Source organism: Pezoporus occidentalis, unplaced genomic scaffold, assembly GCF_034315485.1.
Source record: "Pezoporus occidentalis ecotype Australia unplaced genomic scaffold, CSIRO_AGI_Poc_V1 ctg91, whole genome shotgun sequence".
NCBI classification, from domain to species: domain Eukaryota; kingdom Metazoa; phylum Chordata; class Aves; order Psittaciformes; family Psittacidae; genus Pezoporus; species Pezoporus occidentalis.
The window spans coordinates 1404259-1418363 of NW_026916273.1; the positions used below are offsets into that span (position 1 = coordinate 1404259).

The 14105-nt window shown below is 36.9% G+C and overlaps 1 long non-coding RNA gene across 1 annotated transcript in view; it reads left to right on the forward strand.

The window, feature by feature from the left end:
- The first annotated feature begins 1246 nt into the window (after nucleotides 1-1246).
- LOC134156847 (uncharacterized) overlaps nucleotides 1247-14105 on the forward strand; it is a 43511-nt gene continuing 30652 nt past the window's right edge. The window contains exon 1 of the long non-coding RNA XR_009962096.1: nucleotides 1247-1300. This is a non-coding gene — a long non-coding RNA (uncharacterized LOC134156847). The remainder of the gene's footprint in view (nucleotides 1301-14105) is intronic.

A 14105-nucleotide genomic window follows, 5' to 3' on the forward strand; every position in this document is an offset into this window, starting at 1 on the left:
CTTTTTGCTGCTACCAATCAAGAGCAAACCAATGGACACTGGAACAATATTCAGGCTAACAGTCACTGGTGTGACAGGGAGGGAAGCTACTTTTTCACTTGTGTTCTGCTCTGGGAGTAACTCAGCATGGCTCTGACACCACGTTGATTACCGCTGTCTGCCTGTACTAAAGGAAATGAGCATGCATGGGCTTTGAACAAAGAAATGCTATTAGCAGTATTTCATGGGCTCACAAGAAACTTGTCTGACCTTCTCATTCTGTGGTAAGGTAGCAAGCAAAGGAGTCAGCCATTCACTCTGAAAGTGAAGCTGTGCTCTGCAGGTCATTAAAGGCAAGGTTTATTTATCTAACCCATCTTCAGCTGTGACTAACTAATTAGATCCCTAAATTCCCATATAGACACCATTTGTATTTAACAGAGTGACAAGATGACTCAGTTTACTTCTTTTTAAGAGGTTTTTGAAATTAAATTAATCATTTTTTCATATTGATATATCTCATTCTACTAGACAATACTAATAAGCAGGTAGCTAAAACTTACATAAATGTAACAAAGGATTGTAAAGGCAGGCCTCTAGACTATTGCTGCTCTGTTATAGCAGTTCTAGTGTTGGGGGGTTTATTTGTATCTGATCGAGTGAGAGTTCAAGAAAAATTTACAATGCAACAGTATTTTGATCCTGAGCCATGTGTGATGCCATGGTTATATCCTCAATTTTTTCAGGACAAAAAAAAACCCAGTCAAATTTGTGTATCAGATCACTTGTCAAGTGAAAATACTTTACTCATTGCAAACGAAAAGCAGTGTTATTCACTAACATATATAATTCAAGCAAGAACTTGAGAGGCCTAAATGTTGAAATGGCTGCATCATAAAGTCTGTATTATAAAGCAATTGGGATGTGACATTTATCTTCTCAGTAGTCTGCAGTAAAATCTTTAATCACTTCATAGTGGTGTCATGAACTTCCCTCATTTGTTAGGGATGCAATGGCCCTGTGACTGCAAAACTGCTGGTATTTTCTTTGATTCCACATAATGATTTGTTCTAGTAGCTAAAACATATCAAAGTATGCTTTGCCTTGGATGACAAAGAAGGGCCTTTTTCTGAAGACTGACACAAACTGAACAAGTGGGACAGCAAACCAGCATGTACTTGTAAGTGCAACTGCTCAGTCAGCAAAATTGAGGTTATTGAAACCTCCTTTGGCAGACCTCAACTAGAAAGGATCAGCCTTGGACTCCCACTCCCCATAAAGAAGCAAAACAGAAGAAAGACGTAAAGGAAGTCTTCTGAAGGTAAGAAGTTCATTAGCACAAAATATCTGCTGCATAAAGTAAGATTGGTCAAATGTGGAAATAATTTCTATTTTTCTATCAATTTTTCCTTCAAAGTAGATTATGCACTCTTAACGCTTGTTCCCCTTTTTCATGAACTTTTTCTTGTTCTTGAAATTGAGTAATGTAGAAAAAAATATGAGTCACCTAAGCCGCTCAAGCGTTTTTCCCTGATCTTGCAATACAAGTTCATCGAGCATAATAATTTCTAATGTATAGTGCTAAAACTTCTTTTCCATGAATATGTTGCTGTATACACACAGAGTGGTTAACCTGTTGTTGTTCAGATTTTTCCATTAAAGTTTGAAGGGTTTTTGTTATTTTCTAGGTAGCGTAGCAGGAATGCACAGGTTCTACAAATTCTGTCTCATTGTTGAACAACAATAAAAATATTCAGAAGCAGTGAAGACTTAATTCTGTGAGAGGTCTACCACCTTTAAGGTAACAAAGATGAGGTATTCCCAACTGTGCATGGCTTTGTGGCTCAGGCACATGTATGTTGTCTGTGCCCACTAGAGAAAGGGAAAGTGCCAGGAATCATCTTAATCCTGAGTTCAGCAGGGCATCTGGGAATTTCTAATTTTTCTTGGGGATTCATGAATTGGGATAATTAAAGCAGCAATTGTACTTGATTGCTCCTTCTGACCTGATGAGTGCTCACTGGTAATAACAATGTCCACAGTAGAAAAGCACATGAGTCAAAGGTAGCTTTATTTAACAACTCATTATCTAAAAGATGTGCTTATGCTAATATCTTTGGTGTTGTGTGGCCTTTTGAAGTAACTGGCTATTCTTGTTGCAGTTTATCTTACATCAGGGAGGAGCCTTAGAAAATGGAAATTCAAATCATTACAAATGAAACAAAAGCAAATGCTAGTTTCCAGGAGTATCTGATATGCTCCAGCAGCTAATGGGTATTCAGCCCATGGGGCCTGACAGGAAGTAACCCTCTCAAAATGCATAAAGGTTATGTGCTGATATATAGCATCAGCTGTTTTGCTCTAGATATCTCCATCTACTGGTTTATGGTACTGAGTAATGCAAAGCCAGCCTATGATAGTGTCCTGGGTTCAGCAGCAGCAGTCATTTTTCTCCTTCTTAGTAGCTGGTGCAGTGCTGTGGTTTTGACTTTCAGCCTTGCAACAGTGCTGATAACACCGATGTTTTTAGTTGGTGCTCAGTAATGTTTACTCTGACCAAGGACTTTCTGAGTCTCATGGTCTGCCAGGGAGGAGGGGGAGCTGGGAGGAAGCAGAGACAGGACACCTGACCCAAACTGACCAAAGAGGTATTCCATACCTCAGCACATCATGCCCACTATATAAACCTGGGGGCAGTTACCCAGAAGGGCGAGTTCACTGCGGGGTCCAGCTGGGTATCAGTCGATGGTGAGGGGTTGTATTGTTATTATTGGTGGTAGCAGCAGTGATTTGTGTTACACCTTAGTTACTGGACTGTTCTTATCTCAACCCGTGGGAGTTGCATTCTTTCGATTCTCCTCCCCATCCCTCTGGAAGCAGGGTGGGGGGAGTGAGAGGGTGGCTGCGTGGTACTAAGTTACCGGCTGGGCTTAAACCATGACAGATAGTTGGATATTCATAATAAAATTTGTATCAATTCACCTTTTGCTGTGTATTTAGGACACTATTATAGATACTAGGCATGACGATATCCTTGTCCCCAACCTTCAAAATTCTTTTAGGGGTTGGATCTGCATATATGTGTGTATGGTTATGCCAGCTATGTGTTTCCCTGGTTTAGAATGTTGACTCCATGCTACCAGCATCCTATGGAGCTCTGTCATCTCCCTAGATCCCATCCATTGTTCTCCTGCCTCCCACACTCCTGCAAGAATAGGCCTTGTCTGTGTAGAATAGTCTGTGTTTTCTTCATTATCAGATCTGCTCATTGCCCTAAATTTATTACGTGTATACAGTTTTTAAGGGGGTCCTAGTATTAGTTTCTTTTTTCACTTCCCTGCTGTATGCTGGCTTTTTTTTTTTTCTTTATATTAGGAAAAATGAGTTCAATTGTGCAGATTTATTGAGCAAGTTCAGTTGAGTGGTTTGAGCAAGACTAATTTGTTGGGGTTTGATTTTTAACATAACAGAAAGTATATTTTACCTAACTTGGACTGCCCTGATAACTGTTTAAACCACCAAAGTCAAATACTGGGAACTGTTGGCTCACCTTCTCTAGCAAGTCAAGGAATTTACAGTTATGTAGCCCACCCTGCAACTTACTCCCACTTTCCTTATGGAACAGACCTTTCTGTTTACTCTATCCCAGTAGGACCAAAAGTCCTTCTGTAGAAGCAGGGTTACTGAGATCACCATGTGAAGTCAGGTAGTATGACTAGAAAGAGCTAGAATCGATATCTTCAATTATAGTTGTGTCAGTAGGTACTGAGAATCGGGACATAGTTTCAACAGCAGAATAAAGTACTTTAAGTACAGCTTGAACAGTGCAGACCAGTATTAGGAATAAAATACAAAACCATTTTTGAAAGCTAAAGAATTACTTGGCTTTTTCTCTATTAATATTTGCATAATTCTATAAAACTATTTATGTAATGAATTGATCATTTATTTGCATGACTTAGAATACCACCCCTTTTGAACTGTTCTCTCATGTTGTTTGAAGGCGGGGGGAGGAAGGCTGGATTTCCTTGTCTTCTATTTGTCTCCTTAGAAATATGAAGCAAATACTTTGACCAAAACACACCCCCCACCCCCCAGCAGCTTCAATGCCTGACAGTAAATATCTCCTAAGCACATGTCTACAAATGCTATGCAAATTTCTGTTCTTAAGCATGTTAGGAGTGCCACTGAAATCAAGACTGCCTACTGTCTATGCCTGTGTTTTTTAAAAATAGCTGTTTAGGACTTTAAAAAGGTTTCTCAGATGTGTGTTGGATATTGCTGTAAGGGTTCTCCCCAGCCCCCAGACATCCATTGAGAAAATGTATCAATTCTAAGATTGGAATTTCTTTCTGACTGTATAAATAATCACTAAAAAAATCAACTACTGTAAGAAAAAAAGAGCCATTAATTTGTATTTTAATTTATATGTATAATTTTTTATATAGCAAGAACTAGACATTTAAATACTAACTGTGATTGAGCCTATTTAAATAATTCCAACTGGGAAAAAAACATAGCTCACTCCGCAGCAAATTAATTTTCTACATGTATAAGCTATTGTCAGGACCTATTCTTGAAAATAATCTGTTAATGAATCTGTTTGAAATTAGAGTATTTCATTAAAATGTTTCTTGACCTCAACCAGGTTTTATAGAGCTACAATCAAAGCACGCCTCTTCAACCGCTGGACTTGAGTAGCTGAGTACATTTAAAACAGTCAAAGCAAATGTATCAATCCAAAACTCTTTCACTAAACAAAACTTAAATTGGCATTTACATATATAATGACAGACAGAGTTTTTTATGTAAAATTCCTTCAACTATGACTTCCAGATTATTTAATTATGTGTCTATACTTAGAAATTAATTTACTAGTGCAAAGTCAGTGTGAAACGGCATGTGTGAAAACCTCAAGATTAGAAGCTTAGTTTAAGGCATTTTTTAGTCAAGAAATGCAGGATAATCTGTTTAACAACTGCTAGCCTGTAAATTTTGAATTATTCAAAATGTTACACAAAAATAAAAAGAAAGGATGTACACTAAATATAATTACTGTTATACAGTGAACAATACTACTCCCAACACAGAACAGGAAAAAAAGTGGTTGGAAAAAATCATGTGCTAAAATTAGATTATAACTTAGAGTGCCATTCACCCAAACAGTTTTTACAGCATTATAAAGAGAAATGTTTTTTGTAATTAGGGTGAATGAATGCATTTCTTCCAGTATACCAACTTTAACACCCTTAGAGCAACTTCTATGACAGAAAAGCTATTTAAAGGACCACTGCAATGAAGAATGACTTGCAATGTGTTGCAGTACAGAAAGGACCTCATTAATTTTTACAGGAAGAAGGAATTGGAAAGCTGAAGCTTTCAGAGGGCAAGAGTCAGCCAATGTAACAAGGAAGTCCTTATAGGAACAGTGCTGTTCACCTATTACATAGCAACCATTGCAGTTGAAATTCAAGTGACAAGTAGAGAAATGTGGAATATGTTTGTAAAATGTCCCATCCTCATAGAATTATGTTACAGAATTTATCATAAAAATGCAAAGATGCAGACAAAGCTGTCTTCACAGTGAATAATAAGCAAATACTCATTTACTAGGAGACCTTTTTTGATGGCAGTGATAGCATCATGGTAAGAATTAAATAACATCAGATTCTTTTTTTGTCACTCAAACAATAGAAATAACTTGGGAGCTTTTTTCAGGCAATACTTGGGAAACTGTGCTTTATAATTGATAGTGAAATTGTTAAGCAGTAGTAAGGATCAAGAACTGAACAGGTATTTCAGTATTTAATCTGCATTAAAAAATAGTAAAAGCCAATGACAAATTTAAATACATGATGGGTTTTGTTGAAGCTCTTTACATTTGCTGAAAATTATGCTGGATTCTCCCATTACTCTAACCACAGAAGAGACTTTGTCCATAGAGCGACAGGGGACAAGGCCTTTCAGTTTGTCTTAACACAGGATTACTGCTGTAAAGGAAGAAATTTTAAGACAATGAAAAGTATATTCTTAAAGAAATTCTGAAGGGTGAATTGTCACCCTTTCTAATTCTGACCTTTAACTATAGTATCCCCATGTATTCTCTGCTCCTTGATATTCTAACAGACTTTTTGGTGTAGCATACAACAGTCCCTATTCTCAGCAGGGGAATGAAGGGAGATTTTATGCTCTCCCATAGCTGACAGGATGTTTTATTTTAATTTTTCTTGCCTCACCAGCAGGCAGCACCCATAGGACTTGGTACCAGCATGACCTGTACAGAGGGGTTTGTGCTTCAGCAAAGAAGCAGGACTCCACACTCCTGAACTTGTCATAACAATTGTGAAAATAGCTTGTGACAACCAAGAGAGTGCATGCATTCACACTTATGTTGAAAGCATAGAACCATGAGACACAAACTTGCTAAGTTAGAGAAATTTTGTAATAAAAAGTGTACCAAAAAAAAGAACAGAATAAGCAGAGGTGTAGCACCAGAGCAGGAGAGCCAAGGTGAAACATAGTCTTGATGTAGCTATTGCTCCTTTGAAAATATGGGTAGCTGTGAACTAAATCATAACATGCTGGTCCTTATACAGAGCTGTTAGACATTTGGATCTAACATGTGCTTCTGAATTAAACTGAGAGTAGATCTAACAAGCAAAACATGTTATGCATATTGCTGTAACAAAACATGGAACATTGAAAGTCAAAGCTATGCAACACTGTCATATTTGTAGTAGAAAAAATTTGCAGCACTGTTAACAGGTCTGGTCTTGAAATTTGCATCTGTAATTTTTTGTAAGCCATAATGGTTATTAAATTCCTCTACAGAACCTGATTTTTAAAAGAGAATTAATATTTTGTAGTTTTAATGCATGCATTATGTTCTTAACTCCTAGTCTTAACCTCCCAGCACCATTCTTCAACTATTAATACATTCAGTTAAATAGCTTCTTATAGAGGGCTAGAGCGGTAGTAACTGTATGCCATGGATGAATTAAAGAAGCAATTAAATATTCTAAACTTTTATTTATATGGTGACACTTTTCATCAATTCAGAATTTCCAGTTGTTTGTTTAGAACAGAAACTACTCAGAAATCAGGAAGTAAATCAGGGTTTCTGAAATTAAGTACCATATAATGAAAACTGATGTCTAGCAATTACAAAGGCTCAAGATTTTATCCTGGGTCTGGTTTTGATGACATAACTATAATGCATTTGTATCTTACATTCTAGCTTCCTAAATCAAAGCTCAGGGATCTCAGTAAGATTTATTCATCTTGAATGCTCATTAGGCAGAGAATGGATATGCTCTTGCTGTTAATGAATGTAGTTACAAGTGCCATTCCTGGCTTTTGGCCTTTTATGCATATTTTCAAAGTCTTGTGTCTGAATTCAGAGGAATTAATATATAGATTAGCTCAGGATATTGGCACTCATCTTGCTCCCACTTCAAAGAGCCTTTCAAGGCTCTTCAGAAGACTAGCACAAGGCATGAGTAGACAGATAACTAAACCTTCCCAGGAAAAGTGTGTATGTCTTTCAGGAGTAGCTCTGCAAGCTTTAATTTTTTTGTAGCACTACTAAGAGAGTTACGAAAACTCACACAAAATACTCCAGGTTTTATTTCTGTATCTCCAGAATTTCAGATAGTACCTCCTAGCCCTAAACAAGACAAGCAACAACATTGAACTAATCCTTACTTTTTCCAGCAAAATCATTATACTGTCTACACTTTACTAACACAGTTTCTGACCAAATAAGTAAGCTGCAGTAAAAAAAAGTAAACAAAAAGCAGATTCTTTGTAATCGCTATGTATTCAGTATAAGAAAAGGAAAAAAATTAATTAATTCTCCCCATCAGTACTAGGAGACATGCTGACCTTCACATCCCATCTTGGGAGATCCAGCCAACAAAGTGAGTAGGCAGGTTTAAAGCACAGGAGCTGGTACAAAATGTGAAAATTCATTTCTGTTCTTTTCCCTTGCACATTTATATCTAGAAAACAACCATTTGTTTTTTAACCTTAGTTTTTCTTGCCATGTTTTTCCTTCATGTGATTGCTGCATTTCTCTCAAGTTGAGGAAATAACCTTTCATATATAGTATGATAGTATTGAGTGTCAATACCTGGTATTTGCATGTCAAGGTATAATACTTGTATGTATTGGCAAGCTTCTTCAGTGTGTTATTTTTCATCAACTTGATGAACAAGAACTACATACTGAAAATAATATAGATGAGATTTTAATTGGAAAGGAATAATGTCAGCTCTCTGCCCCTGATAAAATACAAGGACCTTGAGAAGATTGGCTCTTTGCCTCTAGAAAAGCTGTGAGTAAAACCCCAAACCAAAAACCTTGCAAAGCTGAACCTTGTGGTTTCTGGATCTGGAATTATGTGTTCAGAAGTCTGTGTTACTGATAGAACTCAGAACCAGGTTAATCTAAAAGTGTGTGTTATCTCAAAGGAAAACGGAGCAATTCTTGCAATGTTTTTTGGTACCTGAAGAACATTATTATGGCAAGGAAATATCTCTTACCTGTGCTATTCGCTATTGACAGACTGTATACATATATATATATATATATATATATATATATATATATATATATGAAATATTGCTGACAGCCAAATGGCCAAGAAGCTTCCCCTTAAGGGTGGTTGCAGCTGCCATTTTATGTTGTCAGTTTAAAAGTCTCAGAGCTCCCTCTTCCCATGGTCTGCAAGCATGGTGTGATTCTGAAGCACAGGACAGCCTATGCCAGGCTCCACACTTGCAGAGCCAGGCAGCGCAGCTGCTGGAAGCTATTTCACACTGGTAAACTCTGAAGTGCAAACATAGCATTAGTATTAATGCTCTTGGGGATGCAAAAGCTGTAGCAGTGAAGAAGTACTACATAGCTGCACACAAGTTTTCCGTTCAAGGGTTTCACAGACCTGTAACCTGAAGGGTGTAAGGGGAACATGTGTTTCCTCCCAAGCACTCACTTATCGCCCAGGACCATGTTTCTTGTCGGAAATTTGGCAGTGATGTGCAGACCCTGAGGGTCTTTGGGTAAGGTTAAAAATATAGTTCCAGGTTTAACTGCATTATTGTATTTTATAATACTTATTTATATATCTTAATTTTGAGCAATGCATTTATCATAGAATAGTTAGGCTTGGAAAGGACCTTAAGATCGTTTAGTTCCAATCCCCCTGCCATGGTTTTTGTGAAAGATAACGGTCTCTGTAGGGTTCTTTGCTTTAGCTGACATGCTTGGTCATTTTCACAGGGAAATTCAGAGCAATAAAAAAATTACAATGCCTAAAGATAAAGCCAGAATCTCACAAGTTTTCTGGCAGTAGATGCCTCTAGCAGTATGCTGGGGCATACCAGCCTTATTTCCGAGACGTCACTAATAAAGCTTGTTATACAGTGTTATGACTGTTTTGAAAAGTTTCTGGTCAATTATGTCACCAACACAGGTGAAACCAAGAGGAAAAATGTGCCCTGATATCAAAGGTAGACAGACTTGGCTGGTTTTATTTTTAACCTGCTTAAAATACAATGTCAGCCAAGATCACGTGTGAAGACACTGTAATGTAATTGAATACATTTTGGGGAAGAGATATTGATAACAAAGGTGCTGGAAAAGAATTTCCTGTTCAAAGGGACACATCCTAATAACGAGTACTTGTATACACTGGCTAAACATACTGCAGAAATTGTAGCAGGTCTGGGTGTGATTGTGTAAAGTGGATGCCAAAAGTTGCTTATGGTCATACTTTAAACAGATTATCAGTTTCTTTGTTTAGACTATAGCTCATGTTTTTAAATGCATATTTTTGATCAAGTAAACCTATAAATGAGCCAGAGGTTCTCCATTATTGTTAGAGTTACATTAACATAATAAAAAGGTGATCTTGCACGTATCCATATGGAGTATAAACCCTGGTCTTTTTTTAAACTTATAATTGAATGTTCTTCTACATAAACATTTCTTTACAGCATAAGAGTATAACAATTTTGTGGAAAAATACCCTCACGAGACAGTCAAACCCACACATTTGCTGAAGTATTCTCTTTGTAGGAAAACTTGATAAAGTTAGGGTTTGCTTTTGAGAGTTTTTAACAAAACTTGTCATTTAGTTTAAAACAGTTCCCCATTATCTCTGAATTACCTTAATTAACCTTTTCTCAGAATTAGTAAAGTCATTAAATTATATGTTAACTACCCAACTCTTTATGTGATATTCCTCATGTCAAAGATTGAGTGGGGAATCTGACATCAAAGTGATTTCTAGCTCTCTCTGTTACAAGGACATGCAGGTTCCTTAGCAGGCCTTTTACTCCAAGGATCCTGGCATAATAGGTTTACTGAAGTCCCAGGTAAGACTTCATGGGTTGTAGTAGAAATAATGCACTTTAAAAGTGTGCAGTCACAATGAGGAACAGTCAAGGAAGAATTTGTTTTTCCTTCTATTTTTATCTAAATTTGAGTACTGAAGAACATTCTCAAAATACAGTAAAGTGTGAATAAGTATTTTCAGAACATATCTGTTCTGGTAGCAGAGTAGTAATATTTAAAATAGAAGAAACAGTCTTGCAGATATTAGTGTCATTGATCTAATCACACAATTAAAAATGCTGAAATGCATATGTATTTTTCAGGATGAGATGCAAATGTTGTGATAAATAGATTGAAATTGGGCTGTCTATAATTAAAACAAAAGTCTTTTAAGTGCTTCCCAGTTTTAGTCAATGGCCAGGTAGAAGTGTTTGATTTGGATATGAGATGCTTATTGCTTGATTCTGTGATTAGAGAGTACAATAATTAAAGGCTGATGAATGATTTATCAGTTCTCTTGAAAATATATACCATCACTTTGATTTTTAGCTTCTGCTGCTGTTCACTTGCTGAGCTAACTATAGATTTGCAGGTTTGGGGGTTTTGCCAGAGATTGTATTGTCTATATTTATCGTGCTTAAAAAAAGGTGTCAGTATTTTAAAAGGTAGTTTTCATTAAGCTTCTTTTCTTTGCTCGTCTCATTCCTATTCTTTGCTCAGCATAATCAAGTATAAGCACCTATGAGTAGTGAAGGAGGAGACACCTACGGTGTCTTGATGTTTTCCATCTGCTTCTCCTGTAACTCTAGCTGTGCTGGCTGGGACAGCTACACAGGCCCTGGACAGGGGGCAAAGCCTTGTTCTGCTTCAGTGTCCCTTGGTGACTGAGCTGCATTCATTTCTGTGCAGTCAGCTTGGAGATCACATCATGTGGGGTTTATGAAGCCCATTCACTTACTTCAAGTCTGAGCTGGGGCCAGAGGTGGGCATGAAAGTGATGTCTTTCCAAGCTAGTTATCAATATAGCCATAGTGTTCTGTGGCCTTTGGCCTGAAGCATGTGGTTTATTAAAGTACATAAATAGTTCCAGTGAACTCAAAGGAGCTGATACTTAAGTATTTTATTAAACTGAAGCATTAACCTGGATTGTCTTCTTGAATTGTCTTCTGTTGAATTGTCTTCACTTGAATTGTCTTCTGTTGCTTCTGTTTATTAAATATGAATTTTTTAACTGGCTACATCTTTTGTGCAATGTGAAAGATAAATGGCAAATACAAAATTAATAGGAATTGTGTAAAGGACTTTAAATATTTGAAGTTGTAGTTAAGAACTAACAGTATAGAATCCATACTGTGTGACAAAGTGAGAAATGGTTATTTCTGCTGGATGAAACTTAAGTAGCTCAAAACGAAATTTCAATAAATTAAATTGTAGATTTCGTTCTGCCACTGTGCATGGAAGAAATGATATTCAGAATAGTCTTGGTCAATATCTACTCTTTGAAAGAGATGTGGACTTGTATGTGTATGTACATTTAGCTATATATATGCATATTTTATATCTTTGATTAATTCAAAGCAAACTGGTATGACTGTCTGATCTGTAGCCATGAATACCAAATAATAAAAATAACTAATATAAATTTATATTATTTAATATTTGTAGCTACATATCAGAGGGCTTTATTTATCTTTAACCACAAGAAATTGTGAAGACACTCTCTTCCTAGTGCAAGAAAGGGGGAGCCCCTATAATATTCTTTGATATGTTAGTAAAGCAAATTGGGGTTTTTTACCCTTCCGGAAACTATAGCTCATATAGAAAAGTCTGAAAGAATTTGGTGAAATATTTTGGCACTTTAATTTTGCTAATTAATATGTAAAAATGAAACAGATCCAGTAGGTTTCCTCCCACTATTTCTTCCAAGTAAAATGTAACATCCAACAGGAATGCTGAAGCCTAATCCAATGTCATATGTAACCATCAGATCACCAATATTTTCAGTACTGAGTTTGAAATAATGACATATATATGCTTCCCAGGAATTACCTTTGCCTGCAGAAGACAGAGGCTGTTTGAAGCAGAGGGAGCTGGTTCTGCAGTGATGTACTGCTAACACATCAGTGAAGTGCAGGCATGGGGCTGTTGCTTAGTCTGAATAAGATCTTCCCTCCATAAAAAGATGGAGGGGTTGGATGCAAACGCACAGGAGTTAATGGAAAGGGTCTAAAAATGGCCTGTCTTTGAATACATTCCACAGGGAAAGGAATAGCAGGGAATCTATTTTGCTGAGAACTGCTTTATTTTAAGCATATCTTAAGGAGAAGGCAAAGCCACTTAGCAGACAAACTTGCACGGAGTGCCCTTGCTGGAAATGTTTATGCTTTTTCATAAAGGGATGCTGTGCATGCTAATATGCCGGTGCAGTGCGCAGCTCTTGGAGCTGGGTAAAGCAGAAGAGTAAAGACCTTGTAGGGAGGTTATCCTTCTTTGAAAATACCTGCCATTTGGGCAGCCTGATACATTCTGAAAGCAAAAGAGTCTCTTCAGAAGTCTCTTCATAAGCCCGAGGAAAAAGTTATTTCTAGCAGGGATGATTAAGCAGTAATCAGAAAGGGGCACGCTCCATCAGAGATGGGGAAATCAATCCTACCTTCAATTTGGTGGTGGTATTTTAACAAGGGGCTTGTAAGAGCCCCTGAGAGAGATCTCTAGCAGAGACTGTGTTCATGTGCTCTGTGTGTAAGAGCTGGACTAGAGGATACTCCTGTGGTTAATGCCTGCTCACGCTGGTACAGGAAATTCCTGTTTCTCTTACTGTTAGGAGGTATTTAAATTCACTTGGCAGTTTAAGTGCATGAGTTCTTTTTGAAAGAGGTTTACTCCTGGAAGTTATGCTGTGCTTTTCATTAAGTCATAAAGTTAAGCGTTAAAGAGTTTTGGATAGTTAAACTACAATTGGTCTACTAGAAAATGTAAACTAGAGTTGTCTTTTTAGACAGAAATAGTTTACAGCAATTCTGTTAATCTGTTCTGGGGGGGAAATACTGCAGCTCCTACATTTCTTTACTGCATATCAAGTGTTCCTTACGTCACCTGTAACTTTTTATTTTACGTTAGAATGAGAACAAAACCTTTAATTTCCAATCTTAATTCTCAAACATATCTGCATGGAATGAGAGAGAATAGAGGAAACTATGAATGACATTGTGGCAAATGTTTTGCTATGGGTATTGGTTTAAGGTAGAAGCCATTTTGACAAGCAAGAATGTTTGTACGGTGTTTATAATTTCATCCATTTCTGAACGGTGTTCATGCTGTATAGGAACAACTTAATCTCCCTTGAAATACATAAAGCAAGGGAGGCAACAATATCCACGTTAACCTCTAGGAAGCAAGTGCTGTTATCAAAATGCATTTGAGTCTTATTTGAGAGTTATAAATTTTGGGAAGAACACTTCTGTTTGCAGCAGGATATTGAAGCAAGTGAGGAAGATGGAATCTTCCATCTAAGAATAAAACTTCCTTGAAAATGGGAATGTTAATTATTAATCACCTCCAGACACTGTCTCCTGGAGTTTCTATGAGATTTCTTTATTTGATTATATACATTTTGACTGATTAGCCTTTTTTTTTTTTTTTAATTCTACTTGGTTACAGACACACCTGCTGATTAAAGTGGAATTTATCAAGTGTAGGGCAGCCTCTTCTGGAAAAGCAGTTTAAAGAGCAGAGAAATAACAGGAAATGTTACATTTAAAGATGTTCAAAACAGAATTCAGAGAATATCC